This window comes from Anabrus simplex, chromosome 13, assembly GCF_040414725.1.
Source record: "Anabrus simplex isolate iqAnaSimp1 chromosome 13, ASM4041472v1, whole genome shotgun sequence".
Taxonomy (NCBI): Eukaryota; Metazoa; Arthropoda; class Insecta; order Orthoptera; family Tettigoniidae; genus Anabrus; species Anabrus simplex.
The window spans coordinates 103,256,078-103,273,308 of record NC_090277.1 but is presented as its reverse complement, the minus strand read 5'-3'; the positions used below and the strand labels follow the sequence as shown (position 1 = coordinate 103,273,308).

The following is a 17,231-nucleotide window of genomic DNA, read 5'->3' as shown; positions in this document are numbered from 1 at the left end:
TCACAATATCTCACTCTTGTGGCTGGATCAGCAGGTTTTAATAATGGGCCCGTGTAAACCTTTAGTTTGATGTGTACCAGCTTTGTAGCTCCCTACTTGTGCTAATTTTGTGAGGGATTTATTCTGTGAATGTTCAATGTTCTCACCAATGTCATCTAGCCGTTTCTCTGTTAAAACTTGGTGCACGCAAGTTTATTGAGCACTGAGCCAGTAATTTCAAATTTTTTTTACAATTACGTGAATCTGTGCTCGTGAAGGTGGCACTTCTCCAGGAAATTGCTGAACAAATGCATTGCGAACCTGTCGAGCTGACTTACATAAAATAATGTTTTTGATATGAAAATATGGTGTTGCAATGATAACTCACCATGTTAAAAGTCGAGACTCAGGCTGGCTACTGATGCTAGGTCGAACACGTGCACGCTCCTTGCACTGTCAATAACAATGCTCGCGCCTCCTGTACAGCTGCTTAGGTCTCCGAGTAGATATGACGCTGGACAGTCTGGGTTTATAAGAGACACTATTAAAAACAAATTGGAAGAATCTACCCAAGGTATTAAGAGTAAAGAGCTACTACTAAAAGTTATTAAACCATTATAAATTAAAATGGAGAAATACAGACCTGTTTCTGTACAAGAAATGATTTCCCATCATGATTTGTAGCAGGTAACATGTCAACAGGATAGAAAACTTGAGACTACGGCGATTGTGCTTGTTGAGTCTGCTGTATAGATGAAGAGTTTGACACCAGGACCTCTTCCATTCTCCGAGCTGCTTGATCTACCAGAAATGGACAGAGCTGAACATTCCTGTACACCTAGAAAATACAAGAGAAACAATTTAGACAACCAATTAAAGGTGACAAGAGCACATGGCATGCAGCAACAAGAAACTCTCCTCTCAAAAGAAAATGCACTACTGTAACTTCTAACGTAGATCTAGACAAGGCATTTGATAATGTTGACTGGACCAAGCTATTTGAGATTCTGAAGGTGATCGAGTAATTATCTCTTTCCTAGCGTTTATCCCAAATTTTGCTGCATCTCCATTTCGTCCTATTGCTGACATCTTCAGGTTTTAAACCAACGTCGCGCATGTCGGCTTTGATATTGTCAGTCCACCGCTTTAAAGGTCTTCCACATGGTCGTGTTCCTCCCGGATCAACTTGGAGAGCTGTTTTAGCAACCGAGCCGTCCGGCCTTCTCATAACGTGACCGTACCAGCGGAGACGCGCTTCCCTCACTTTCTCCACAACTGGAGTGACGCCAAGCCTTTATCGAACATAATTATTTATTTTATTTATTATTTAATTATTTACAAAATTATTAGCAGAAATACGCACAAAATGTTCGCCGTGGCTAACGAATTTGTATAGCACCACAGCAAGTAGTGGAGTGAGGCAAAGTTGCAGTTAGTCCCCTCTACTTTTCAATGTTTATATAGAAGAGGCAGTAAAGAAAATCAGAGGATTTGCGAAGGGAATCTCAATCCAAGGAGAGGAAATCAAAGTCCTGAGATTTGCCAATGATAGTTCTTTTATCTGAGACTGCACAGGATCTGGAGAAATAGCTGAATGGTATGAACAGAGTCTTGGGTAAGGAGTACGAGACGAAAAGTCCAAAACAAAAGTAATGGAGTGCAGTCGAATGAAGTCGGATGATGGAGGAAATATTAGAATAGGAAGTTAAGTCTTAAAAGAGATGAACTTTGTTACTTCTGTAGTAAGGCCTTAAGAAATTTGCTTACTTCAAACACTGATATAGAAATTAGAAAGGTGGTTTTCAAGACTTTCTTCTAGAGCATGGCATTGTATGGAAGCGAAACCTGGAAAATAACTAGCTAAGAAAGAAAGAATAGAAGCTATTGAAATGTGTTACAGAAGAATGCTGAAGGTGAGATGGATAGATCGAATCATGAAGAGATACCGAATCGAATTGGTCACAGGAAATCAATTTGGCTAAATTTGACCAGAAGAGAGAATGATAGGACACATTCTAAGACAAGCAGGATGTGTGCAGTTGGTTTGAGGGAAGTGTAGGCAGTAAGAACATTAGGGGTAGACCAAGGTATGAATATGACAAGCAAATTAGAGCAGATGTAGAATGCAGCAGTAATGTGGAAATGAAATGTTAGCACTGGATAGGGTGGCATGGAGCGCTGCATCAAACCCAGTCTATGGACTGATGACTCAACTTCTAACACATGAGAAAGTTGTTCTAAAGAAAGGCTATGAAACCATAATCCTCAGACCAGTATACTATCTGACCAGTGCAGTCTGCATTTCATTCTACAAAATTGGGAACTCTGGCAAGAAACTCAAAACAAGTTCAGCAAATTCTTGATCCTTCAACTAAACATTCAAGGGGTCAGAACCAGTGATAGCCATCTTCAGAACTGCATTTTCAGTGTAATGTATCTGCAAACTGAGCTAGATTCTATTCAGTGCCAGAGAAACTTATCTCTAAGAGAATTCTTAATTCTTCTCTTTAAAAAAAAGAGAAACATTATCACCACCTGTCCTTTGTCTCTGATACAAGTCATCTATTTTAATTACAATGAGTTCAAAACCATTTCTACTGTCCAAAAATGTCTAAGCTCTTCTGATTTGTTTCAATTACAATTCAGTATATTAGGGACCTTTAAAAATAAAGGAGAAACAGAATTTATTGGTTTTGTGTCAACATTACGGCACTTTGTGGAGAAAACCTTACATTACATTTTTGTTGGCTGAAACTAGGAATTACTAGAAATAAGCAATTTGTACAAGCCCTGTTGTGTTATCAGCCAATTCTTTTCTTTATTTTCTTTAATTATTTACTAAATTATTAGCGAAAATATGCACAAAATGTCGTTTGCCATGGATAACTAATTTGTATAGCACCACAGCAAGTAGGAGACTTTGCATGTGCTGTGAGGAAGGGTAGCTGGGGTGTATTTTATAGCCAAGGTCATGGACATTCGCCTGGCAGTCCGTTAGTTTCTTAGCATGTAGTCAAATACTAACAGATTTTTAATTGTATAATCATGCCACATTTCTATTTAATTGTAATAGATGTGTAATATTATTCCTTTGGTGATACTGAATCAAAAACCTTTACCGCACCTAAGTTGGTAAACTGTCAACCTGTACAACATTTACCTCTGTCGACTGTCGAAATTCGCTGACAGAGCATAAAGAAATTTACAATTTGTAGCTTTTTCCCCAGTTTTGATATATACACACAGTCACCCCCTCCCCCATCATTGATGGTGGTAGTGATTACCATTTTAAGAGGAAGTACAACTGGGCAACCATCCTCTACACAACACTAATCAGAGAAAAAGTAGAAGAGATCCGACACTTCGAAAAATGAAAGTATCGACCAAAGACAAGGGCCATGAAATGCGTGAAAATGAAAGACTCCCTAGTCCTCGAAAGCTCTAATACTGCCGGGGTCAAAAAAGAACAAGAGTTGACCACGGAAGGTCGGATAGGAGAGATGAAAGTGAGGAGCCTGGCACAAGTGGAAGCAATGTTAGGACTCAGCTAAGGGCCTTGTGGTCACAACCCACGCTCCAAAGTTCAGGGCGCCTTTTAGTCTCATCTTACGACAGGCAGGGGATACCGTGGGTGTTACTCTACCACCCCCACCCACAGAGGGTCCCCCACCTGCTATATCCCACAAACCCAGGTACTTGTCTGTACAATTTTTTGCCTTGACTTCTAATTCCCAATTGCCGCTACCGTGTGTCAAACAGGTACCATAAACACAAGAAATTCAGAGAAGGAAGCTCTGATGATTATGATGATGCTTGTGGTTTAAAGGGGCCTAACATTTAGGTCATCGGCCCCTAATGGTATGAAATGAGACAAAGTGGTATGGCAATTTAAAAATCCAGAATATTCCACTGACCAGATTCGAAAACGTCAGGACGAAGAATGAATGGATGGATATGAAATTAGGACCACCAATGCCCCACATTCCCAGAAACTAGCGTTAAATAATAGTATTGCTGAACAACGGACTGCGTCTAAAGCACAATACTGAACCGATGATGCTTGTAATCGAAACTGGTCCAAAATTCAGGTCATCGGCCCCTCAAAATGGTACTTATCGCTAGGAAAATTGAACCATGCTATTTGTCATGTTGCGGTACTAATCAAAAGTAGCGTAGACTTGCGGTGTTCCACACATTTTGGCATACTCACAGGTAATGAAATTCGCACATGTAACAGACCTACGGTGTTTCGCACACTGCGGCTCTATTTACAGGCAATGCAAAACTATGGCGTTCCTCACATAAGTGGACTAACCACAGGGACCCGCACTATCCCGTGGTGTTCCTCACATAGTGGGTACTAAGCATAGGCAAGATAGAACCATGGTGTTGCGCATATAGGGGTACAAATCACAGGTAATACAGAAGTCGCCAACGTACTCTATTGCTACTAACCACAAACCTATTGGGTACCTAACAGTGGTACTACGCCCAAGTAAACGCAACCCACGGTGTTCCCCGCGTGGTGGTACAAATCACAAGTAGTCTCATGGTTCTAATTTGATCATAACTTTTATGTTGCCTCTTACGACAAGCAGGGGATAACGTGGGTGTATTCGTCTTCAGCCCCCACCCACAGGGGGTTGTGTGTTCGGTCCGCGAGAGGTATTTTATTTCCCTCAAGTCCGCCGGCAAGCCGATTAGAACCCCCCTATCCACCACCTGGGACGCGCCACATGGGAGTATCACCTCTCCCCCTACTACACCAGCGTAGTAGGTTCGTGGAAGGAAAGTCTCTCACAACAGCTGTCCCGATTAAAAACGTGTGTCTGATCAGAACACACTTTAGTGAGAGAGAGAAAACTTGGAACATTTTTCAAAATATGGAATCATACAAGTTTTTGAAGATTTTGGTAGTAACCTGGTAAGGCTGGATCAAGCAGCAGGGAAACCTATGTAGACGGTAACAAAGAATCTTAGAAAGGGAGGGGAAAAAGCAAATTAATAGCATTATGGGTAAAACAGGTGAACTCTTAGCAGATCCCAGGGAATCACAGGACAGAAGGAAGAAATGTTCTGCAATTTTTTTTTAAATTTTTAGATGTTTATGGCTATTTGAGACCACAATAAGAAACATTTGCACATTTTTAGAAGCTTTCTTTGAAGCCCAGTATCACTGAATTCTCTCTCTGGCAGTCTGCCTCCTTTCTGCTGTCCATCCCCTGTTGTAATGCTCATCTTCATGAAATTGTTTGAAGTTATTAATATCGTGTCTGTACTTGGTTCGGTTCTGTTAATGTCTTCACGATATACTTCAATTTTTTTCAGATCTTTCCTTGCCTCTCTGAACTACTTATCACATGTGCTAGGTCTGCTATAGACTATGGTAAAAATTAAGTTATATTAATAAAAACGATCTTTGCAACACAAAAATCCTTTGGATTTAGGATAAAACCACTAATCAGATATTATAATTAGGACATGTTTCGCTCATGCTTTGTGAGCATAATCAGCTAGAAATAACTTAATCCCAGGTAGGTCAGGCCCTGATCCCGATATGTATAATGTAAAAAAGTCTAATACATTGATAAAAAACAAATTTTAACAATTTAAAAATAATCAGTAAGATTATATTATGTCTATTAAAACAAATAGTGACCATTAAAATTACTTAAAATGTAGGTGGAATGAATGACATGACGATGTTACAATAATTTGCTGTGAATGACTGTTCGTATAAATCAATCTATGGCATTAGACTGCTTGTAATTAAGAACAGTTTTTCACATTAGAAGTCAGCTATTGTAAAATGAGATGAGCTGTGATCTTGTTTCATGGATTAAACGTGATGAGGTGTGTAACTTACATGTATTGGTTGAAAAACAAATTGTACAGATTGATAAAAAGTTGTCTGGATCGGTGTAAAAAACCTTATGAGATTCACTTGCATTGTATTTCAAACGTTGAGTAGAAATGGTCAGACCTTCATAAACAACTAAGGGATCACCCCACAACCAACACAAGGGGCACACCCAATTTATGTTTTCCCCTAAAAGATCAGTAGTTCCCCATTTGAAGCTCTATGATAATACACCATCTATACAAATGAGGTGGTCCGTTCCAAAACTAGTCTTATCCATTTTTTTAAATGAGTTAGGTGATGTTTGTGATAGTTCTATCACAAAATTAAGCACTAAAACGTGTCTTTTCCCATAGAAATCTGTCACCAAACTTAGGCTATTGTTCCATAACTCGCCTTATCCACAGCGTTTGTCGTTCCAAAACTCGCCTTATACAATCAACCAATAGGAAGGGATCATTTCAGTACGTGACTCACGCTACAATTTACCCGCGTTTTATGCCAGTCTTTCCACTCTGAGTTGTTTTTAAACTGTTAGTCTTTCATGCAGTTTTGTGCTGTGAACAGGCGTATTAAGATGACGGAAAATATTGCTCTCGTTGCGGAAGGCATATAGAAGTTGCTAATACCGAACATTCAGGTCTGCAAAAGACATTCTTGAATGTATTGCATGTCAGCAAAGATCGGGTTCAGAGGATTGCCAGAAATCACTTCATGACAGGGAAACTTCCAACAGAAAAGGGGGGAGGAGCTAGGATCAAACCAGAGTACACTGAAATAAGGCATTCCGTGAAGTGTTTCATTGAAAGTTTGCAGTGTTGTGAAAGTCGCTATTGCCGCAGAAAGTCACCGGTCAGACATTATCTTTTACATATAGTAACCCAGCTGTCCACCAAATTGCTAATACTTTCAACAAATATATGAACATAGCCTTCAGAACAATCAACACAACACAAAATATATTTTTCAATTATAATAAAATCAACAATAACAACAAATACTCAGGCTTAGGAGTCTACAGGTTAACATGTTCCCAGTGTGGAATTTCATATGTTGGACAGACTGGACGAAGCTTCTTTATAAGATACATGGAACACTTCAATGCGGAAAGGCACAATAAATCAGCAATGAGCATGCACATGAAGGAAACAGGTCACCGTTTTACTTCAATAGAAAAAAAACGCAATAATCAGGAATACAAATAAAGGTAAACTAAATGAATTAGAGAATATATATATATCTTTCTGGACGAAACTCTTAAGGATTGCAACCTTAACAATGATACGGAAGTTAAGAGTCATTTATATACGTTAACGCCTAAGCTATTAAAAATAGTCAATCCAAAACAAAACCGAGTCCCATGAATATTTAAATTCTTTAAATCAAAAACTCCCCTTATCCCACCGAATACTAAGCATGCACTTGCCTTTTCAAACAATCCCCCTCCCACATTAACATCTACATGTAATGCTCCACCCACCCACTTTACATAATACACAATTCTTGGGCACTAACATACGATTTAAAAACACGTCAAACACGTCTTTTGTTCTTTTGCAGTATACCCACATTCTATTCATCGATGTTCCACATCTTCAAGAAGGACTACATTTTCACATGAAAATCAAATAACCTGTCTAATACTCTGAAAAAACCAGTCTCAAAGCAGCTTCAACCAGCACACTGTTTGCAACAGTTATATCAGATAATATTTTAGACCAGTCAACTTAATGAGGATAACATAACATTTGCCTTTTCTCTTACCCAATCTTTTAATGTCAGAATATAAACAAGATTACCCTCAAGTTTTCAACCATTTTAGTCTTGAAAACTTACGTTGACAACTGCCCCAGCAAATATATGCTGACTTTTATAACGAAGAGGATCCATTTCAGTACCACACGTGCTGATTTCAGAACTTTATACCGACACAAACTTTCTTTTAGACAAGATTTTAAATTAGTTTACAATAATTTTAGCATGTGTTATACATGTCATATCCCAACAGCATATTTTATAACCACTATTCTGTAAAGTTAATATCATAGGAAATCATAGTTCAATTTTTACAAATTATAAAGTGTCATTGTCCTCCAAACAATGTTTGTTTTAAGATTAAATTAATATGACTGATGATGCCCAATAAGAAGGGCGAAACATGTCCTCATAATATTTAGATTTTCTATGTCTAATTGACCACATAATGTGGTACTGATTATATTGAATAGGCGGAACAATAAATGTACTCCTTGTGTAAACTAAGTGAGACAGACAGTATCTACCTGGAAATTTAAGCATCGCTAAGCTTTACAAAATGTATAACAAATTGCCAGGGTGAAATGGTGGTTCTTCCATGAAATTTTTACATGTTGCTACAACATAGGATTCAGAACACCAGTTACTGACTCTTGCTCAAAGTGCATAGAGGTCAAGGAGAAAATTAAACTTTAAAGTTCGAACGTATCAGTAAAGATTGATTTAATTTTTGAACTTAGAGTACACAAACTAAGGGCTGCAGCTTTTTTCAAAAAGCTTCAAGAAGAAAGGGACAGCATGGCAATATTTTCATTTGACTGCCAAAAGAATCTTGCGAATCCAAAAGTTCCAGATCAAATTGCCTATTACAGTCACCAATTGTACACAATTTTACCATTATGAGGGGTACCTCACATGCCAAGTTGACAAAGGAGAATTTTTTTACATACACATGGATGGAGCATGAATTCAAGAAGGGGTCTAATGAAACATCTGCAGTTTAGCATCGGTTATCACAAACTGATTTGTCAAACTTCACAACTATACGACTGTGCGGATGGCTGCGGAGGACAGAACCGCAATTCTACGATTGCAATGTGCTCATATTTCTTGACAAACAGCTCCGCCTAATATAGAAAGTGTTGAATTGGTCTTTCCTATGACAGGCCACTCATTTCTGCCCTCTGACAGGGTATTTGCTCAAGTCGAGAGAGAGAGATACGGAAATGCCCTATAATCTCTAATCCAGCAGAATATGAAGACATTTTTAGCAAACATGCTGAAGTCTTCAAGTTTGGCAGAGACTGCTTGGTGAACAACTGGAAAATGGTTGCTGAAAATATGAAAAAAAACCCCTGCATCTTGGCACTTTAAATTTTCTTCAGTGAAACGATTTGTTATTAGCAAAGCCTCACTCGGAAATGTCACCCTTAGGAGAGAACCTCATTACAACTCCGACATTGGTTTAGGAAAATCGGTAATGAAAAAGGGAAAACGCCTGCGAGATATGCTAATGCCACCTGAATTATTGCCAGGAGTAAACTTGAATCCCGCCAAAGTAAAGAACATAAAAAGTTTGCTTGAAAAGAATTTTGGAATGGATTGGGAAAGGAATAAGTTGCTTTCTTTTTATAAGAATCTGTTCACCTCAATTTCTGTAGACGAAAACAATCTTGTTGAAGAAACAGAAGTTCTTTGTGATGGATCTCAAGAGGTAACAGATTTGAGAGTTTGATTAACAACAAAGTGATGTTTTATTGTTCAAGTTACTTTATTGCGAGTGCAGTGTAGCCTATAAAGGAAGAATTCTCTCCAAATACTATGAATAGAATGTAAATATGATAAATCACAATGCTGTGTTTAATTTATTTGTGAATCATTATACTGATAGCAAAAAGGTGTGTTAGTGTACTGGCGAGTTTTATTACAACATATTCTCAATTCTTTCATTTTTCTTGTTTTAAAATAAGTTGTGTGAGGTAATATATTTTGATTTTTTGGATGCTCGAAAACTCGTCTTATCCAAAATACAAATGAAATTTATTGATGTTCTACTAATTATATTTACAATTCTTCAGTAAGACGACCCTATGACATTGGACTTTAACGCGTCGTAATACATTTAAACAAGTGAGACATATTACAAAAATTACAGGTTTTTCGCTTTTCCCGAAAAATCACTTATGGTGGATAAGACGAGTTTTGGAACGGACCGCCTCACATAACGTTTGAAATACGCGAGGGAGTCTCAAGGTTTTTTACGCCGATCCAGACATATTATCCATCTGTACAATTCGTATTTCAACCAATACATGCGAGTCAACACACATCACGTTTAATCCATGAAACCGATCACAGCTCATTTTGCAATAGCTCACTCCTAATGTAAAAAACTGTTCTTAATTACAAGCAGCCAAATGCCATCAAGCAAATATTATGATCGATTTATACGAACAATCATTCACAGCAAATTATTGTAACATCGTCATGTCATTCATTCCACCTACATTTTAAGTAATTTTAATGGTCATTATTTGTTTTAATAGACATAATATAATCTTACTGATTATTTTTAAATTGTTAAAATTTGTTTTTTATCAATGTATTATTAGACATTTTTACATTATACATACTGGGATCAGGGCCCTGACCTACCTTGGATTAAGTTATTTCTAGCTGATGATCATGAAGCATGAGCAAAACATGTCCTAATTATAATATCTGATTAATGGTTTTATCCTAAATACAAAGGATTTTCATGTATTGCAAAGGTGGTTTTTATTAATATAAATTCTTATTCTGAAATCCAATATGATTTTATGAGATTCATAACTCACAATGGTAAAAATACTCAGTCAACAACTGTCATCCATTCTAAATAGGTGACCATGAAACTTGAGTCGTCACTTCTTGATAGATTCCATCAATCATTCAGTTTTCTGATAAACTTCATCTCTTCCTTGCAATAATGCATTGTCCGGCCACGATTTTTCGAAGGATCCTCCTCTCAAGCTTCCCATCTTCTCTCAGACAAGCCTTTCCAGGAACTGAGGCATTCACTTCCATACGCACATTCGGGATTAGTCACCGCGTTTTAGTTACTGAGTTTAGCTTGCACTGAAATTGCCTCTTGTACAGGTCGTGTGGCCTGTGGAATGCTGCGGCCATCCTATCTCACCTACTATTGTTAGCTTCTCTTCCATTAGATCCCATCTGCAGAACTTCACCAGGATATTTGAAGTTGTTAACTCTTTGAATATTGCCATACCTTGTCTTTAGTTCTTGGGGAGCTGTGGGGATTATTAGTCCAGTACTTTGATTTTTCAAAGGAGATCGTAAATCCAGCAAATCATAATCTTCATTTTATGTTTATTTACCATAAAACACTGATTTTATGGATGGTCTAGTGAAAAAAAGGACAACCCCCATGTATATAGATGCTTCACAGACCCACTCAATGGAAAAGGACATCTTTTGGTTGAAGCCTCAAACAACAGTTTGTGGGGAAGAGAAAAATGACAGTGAAATTACACTCCAGGAAGTGGAGAAGACTAAACTACATTATCAAAGTAGCAGGAACAGATGAAATTAGACCTGAAGTACTGAAATATAATTGGAAAGCAGAGATGAAATTTTTTACCATTTGCATATGTTGCACCAACAGATTTGTCTTATGGTGACAATGGGATGTTTTAGTCTTGTGTTAATTCCAAAGAAAATCATTGGATTCACATAAATACATTTGTCAAGTACCTAATGAATGGCTGCTACTATTCTTATCAAGTTCTCTGCACTTGATCTTCAGTGGCAGTATTCGTAACAAATTTTAGTAGTCTTTCTAACTTCCACTACAACTTCCACAATAAATACCATTTAGAACATTTCTGGCTAGTAAATTTAATTCTTAAATTTTTCCAATCCTTACAAACATTTCCTGCAAAAGGGCTCTCATGTGAACTGGTTTGTGAAAATTACAAAAAGCAGTATGCTGCATCTTATTTTTCAATAAACTAGCAACCTGAGACCATTCCCCACTTAATGTACGTGAATAAAACTAGTGAGAAGTGCCCATTTTCCTTATCTTAGAGAACATTTTTGTCTGACAATTGGATACGCCTTTCTCAAAAAAACCTCTATCAATAAATGAAGGCCGAGTTCCTCAATCAGACTAGCGTTATCAATAACTGCCGCTGGTCACTTACACCCTCATTTCACCACAAGCCCATGCCCATAGTAGTCCATGCCATGAGCTCAAAGGTCTGTTACATCATCTTACAATGCTGATTGTAGAACAGCAGAGTGCAGGCAGACACTAACAGCTGTGTAAATTGTTTTAATAAAACATTTCTTCCATATAACGTCCCGGGTTGGTTCGCCCCCCTCCACCTCGGGCTCAGTGAGAAATCCACCTCTACCACCTCAAGGGCAGTGTCCTAGAGTGCAAGACTTTGGATTGGGGGATACAACTGGGAAGGAGAACTAGTACTTTGCCCAGGCGCCTTGGTGGGGGATGCAAAGATCGGAATGGATAGACTAGGAAGAAGGAAGCAACCGTGAACTTAAGTTAAATATTGTAATATTCTCCTGCTAATCTACAAGACCTCTCTAAAGAACCAGGGAAACAAGGAAATGCCACTTGGTCCTTGGTTCAATGACTGAAATCCTGACATTCATCTCCCTGCGGTAGAGAGGGGGCAATGACTGCATATAAAATAGGCGGCTAACGAATGAAGGGACTGATTATCTCCTGGTATAAGATCCCCTATACCAAGTGCCAACAGTCTCTTTAGAGTGGATGAGCGGGTATGGGTAAGGGCACTATTGTCCTGGGGACAAAAAATTCCTCCCAAAGGTGGAGGAACCAATTTGGTCAACGGCATTAGGATGCAGAAGGCAACGGGAAACCACTGCATTAAAGATCTTGAGAGATATTCCAATAAATTCACATGGCATGGCTGCAACGTCAAGATCAGAGCTGGCCGTGTGGATCGTCTACCTCCATTTGGAGACGTCTTAAAAAGAATCTACAAGAAAATTCAAGAAAATGCTACCTTGCCTTGATTTTCTATGCTCTGGATCATTAGTTCTACCCACACATCTGAACACTCAGCTCTTCATCTCAGCTGTTTGCCACGTGATTCTGACTTCTATTTAACGTCACCTTCTGGAACAAACTGGATTCTCGATTTGTTTTCTTTTCCAGCCAGTCTAAAAGAACCATCCACTCTACTTGGAATTCAGTCTGCTTTTGACTGGTGTGGTGAAGGAACCTATGCTCACACGCTCTTGTTTATCTCCAGACCAGCTGGACTTTACCAACGGGATCTTGGGTGAGCAAAGTGGCATTTTAAGCAGTTTATTTCACGACTTAGTTCTTACATCGCTTCAGGCTATATTTTGGACCATTACTTTGGCCATGTTTATCAATCTCTCCGGCCACGAACTGTCTGCAAGTGCGCAGTGTTCATTTTCTAAATCTTGTTTAATATCTGAACCTTACCAGAACCAGTATGCAAGGAAATTTAAGGTCATTTATCTACAGCTATTAACTTTATCATCTGTGAACTAGTCTTCACATTTTCTACAACATTTCTCCCGGAACAATTTATCCCGTCATGTACCTGGTTTCCGTCTTGTTTACCTCCTTCAGTTAGGGTTCTGTATCTTGTAATTTAAATTTTGAATATACTGTGTTTCTGGGTTATATAACTTCTTTCAATGTTGTAAATGTGGCTCAAATTCCTCATTGAAAACGCTTGTGGTTGTTATATTTTATAAAGTTGTTGAACTTTTCTTAATCTTTTCTCAAATTGCTGTTAACTGGGTCCTCTCCCTTCTTTTGCATAATGTTGTTACAAGTTTAAAAATACACGTTCTAACATATATGTTGTACTCTACTATGCTTATTATCCTGTACCTACGATGACCTCAAATCCCCAGTCGCTTCCCTAATTCATGGTGTATATTACTGTCAATAGTTTATTACATAATCTAACCGACATCATGATAGTACTATCCCAGCATTTGCCTGGAGGAGAAGTGGGGAAACCATGGAAAACCACTGAGGATGGCCGAGGTGGGAATCAAACCCCCTCTAGTCAGTTGACCTCCCACGGCTGAGTGGACTCCATTCCAGTCCTTACCACTTTTCAAATTTTGTGGCTGAGCCAAGAATCAAACACAGGCCTCTGCGGGCGGCAACTAATCACAGTAACGAGTACACCAGAGGCCAGATAATAAAAAAAAAAAAAAAAAAAAAAAAAAAAAAAAAAAAAAAAAAAATTAAGGACAATTCCTTTCTAGGTATTCATATCTGGGAGTTAGCATTCCCCATCTGTATAGATGGGAACTCCCAGATCAACTCAGGAACGTTTGGTTGCTGTAGGAGAGACATAGTTCGGCACCAACCGCAGCACTTTTAACGAATCATTTGGTTTCAGTTTTGGATGTGTTGTTCGGATTTCATCAGTTTTAAATTTGGATTGTAAATCGAGACATACCAGATTGTTTACTTTATTATTGGTTGTATGTGAGCACAAGTTTTCCAGTTGGATCGTGGCTGAAGATGACCCAATGTATGTGGGGTCGAAACTAGTCCCAGTTATACAGGACACTACACAAGCTAATGGTATTGAATGGGCCAACCCTTCTCTACCCTTTGATAGTCATCAATTACTATGGACCATAATGAAATTCATAACCTATGACGTTAAGATTTGCCGATGACTTAGCATTAATTGCAGAGTGTGAGGAAGATTTACAAATGATTTCATATGATTAATAAAATACTGGAAAAAAGAATATAACATGAATATAAATATAGGCCTAGAACAAAAATTTTAATATGGAGTAGATGAAAAAAATAAAACAAAGGAAAAATTGGGAAATGAAACATTACAGGAAGAGTTTGAATTTACATACTTAGGAAATAAAATCCTGAGTGATGGAAAAAGCTGTCAATATACTGAGCAGGACTGCTCAAGCTAAGAATGCTTTGAACACATTCATGCCCGTATCCGATTCCATAGAGGGGAAAAAAATTGTACAGGATGGTCAAGATTAGAGTATATAATGCAAATATTGGATGAGATGCAATTCCTACTATGAATTGAAATGGAAAGCAGACAAACTTGAAGAATGGAGAGCTGCTGCCACCAGCCGCATGGCCGATGACTAAAGAGAGAACTACAGACAGGTCAAGAATTTTTATCCATATCCGAACCATGCAAGCCAGGAAGTGAAAAATGACCAATAAGTGTCCTTTTCTCTTCAAGAATATGTTTCGTAGTATTTAGAAGTACACTATTTTCTGCTCATATTCTTCATCAATCTGTGCAAGGCCATTTCAGAAGCAGGCGTAAGCTGAAATTTGACCCTGAATGAATTATATACTCCTACATATAACATCTTTTTGAATATTAACCTACTACTTTGTTACCAGATAGGACAAATGATGGCCTGTGAAGTTTAGTTTAATTTTTGTCTGTTACAGATTCATTGTAGCTTTTTATGGAACCTGGCACTCAGGTTTAAGTATTATGGTGAATAGGAAGTGGCTTTGATGTTTATTTCCAGATTAGTTCTTATGGATAACTAGAAAGGAATTGTCCTTAAAAAGAAAGCAAATAACTTTAAGTGCCAATGTTTTATTAACATTTTCCCAGCCACTGCTGTTCTGCAACCAGCATTGTGAAATAAATGTGAACAACTTACAGCCAAAATCCTATATAGGCTAAATGATATGAGTAAAGAACTGGAATCAGAGATAAGGCTCTTTGCAGATATTCTGTATAGAATAAATAACTGAGCAACTGCAAAAAGACCTCAACAATGTTGCAAAATGAACAGCAGGCAATGGTATGATAAATGGGGTTAAAAGCCAAGTTGTTTCACTAATAGAAAAAGTCCTCCCAGTTTTAAATATTGCATTGATGGGGTGAAAGTTTCTTATGGGGATGATTGAAAGTACCACTACCTAGTTGTTAATACAAGAAAAAATCTTCATTTGGGTAATCACATAAATGGGACTGTAAATAAAGGGTCAAGATCTCTGCACATAGCCATGAGGGAATTTAGGGGTCATAAGGACGTAAAGGAGGGAGCATATAAATCTCTAGCAAGACCCCAACTAGAGTATGGTTACAGTGTATGGGGCCCTCACAAGGATTTCTTGATTCAAGAACTGGAAAAAATCCAAAGAAAAGCAGCTCTATTTGTTCTGGGCAATTTCCGACAAAAAAGTAGCGTTACAAGCAACTATTCTCATTTTTGTTCCGTACTGAAGATGACGTATATCACATATTTATAAAACCACCTATTCAATACAATACAATCCACTATTTTTAAGTGGTTAAAATTTATACATAAAAAAGTCTAAGGTACATGTTTCACCCTTTTTATGGGCATCATCAGCCTATATCACCCTTAAAAGTTATTGGATATGGGACCTTTCTAATCTTATAAACTATAGAATAAAGTGTAACAATGATCTCTTAAAATATTATACAAGAACATCTAAAATAAGGACAAAGCACAGAAAGCTTGTTAAGAATACTGAAAATTAACAGTTCAGAAGACTAACGTGGTTAATCTCGAATACCGGTATGTGAAGCGTTTAAAACCAAAATGGATCCTCATACACCATAGGGCCCTTAGGACTATGACGGCCTTGAGTGTGAAAGCATTCATCCGAGGGGGATATTTGTTCCACTCCCATAGCCTGGATTTCAATTCCAAACCTCGCCGCACTGTTCAGAATATGGGGTGAGGGCATACGACGCTGTTGATTACGATTCATCTGGATGTAGACTAACGCAAAGAATATGGACCAATATGGACTAAGTAAGCCTTGAGCAGACACCTTGGTAGCTATTCGACAGAAATACGCAATGTGCCGGTATCGTGTTCCACCGTCTCCCATCACATTGTGTATCACGACATCCATTTCATCTCATTAACTCCCCTGATTAGGCTAACGTCAAGAAGGGCTCCCGACCGTCAGAACTTTAACATCATATCCCTTTTGCTTGCTATGAAGTTTCGTCTCTATTCATATTCTCTTTGATTCATATCAAACCCATTCGACTGTAAGCTGTAACTTCTCACGTCCCAATTTTTCTCGCAAGGGAACGTACGGTTCCTCGTAATGGAGTTTGAATGGGAAGAAAAAATGAATATAACTTGCCGAACAGTGAATGCAAATACGCGTACTGTTCAATTATATAATTTTCCTTATCCGCGATCTGTAAATACCCTATATTTACTTCACACTTCCACACCAAAGGGAATTTGGACACAGTATGGAAACGTGCGGAAGTAGAGTGGTAATTCGACAGTAGGCATTTTTTTAGCAACAGCCTCCAAATTTTTGTGTATTCGCAAAGAGATTAATTAATTACTTTTAGAATATGACCTGCACCCTACATTAATTTACGGCACCTGGTAACAAGAGCTTCAGTCTGGAGTTTTTATTAATCTGTAATCTTGAGCGGAAAGTGTACCATACGAAAGCCTGAAGCGTGTTTACGGAAATTATGAAACAGTGTCTTGTAAGGTATTTTGGCCTAGCATTAGGTCAGATACCCCGGTATTTTAAACAAGGACCTAAAAATTGTAGGACGAAAAGATACTCAGGATA

The 17,231-nt window shown here is 38.1% G+C and overlaps 1 long non-coding RNA gene across 2 annotated transcripts in view; it reads right to left on the bottom strand.

Annotated features, from left to right (window-relative positions):
* Positions 1-17,231, bottom strand: part of LOC136885058 (uncharacterized) — a 43,747-nt gene that overhangs the window by 25,688 nt on the left and 828 nt on the right. For both annotated transcript variants that reach the window (XR_011018942.1, XR_010861452.2), the window contains exons 2-3: positions 623-817; positions 368-502 (exon numbers count right to left, since the gene is read on the bottom strand). This is a non-coding gene — a long non-coding RNA (uncharacterized lncRNA). The remainder of the gene's footprint in view (positions 1-367; positions 503-622; positions 818-17,231) is intronic.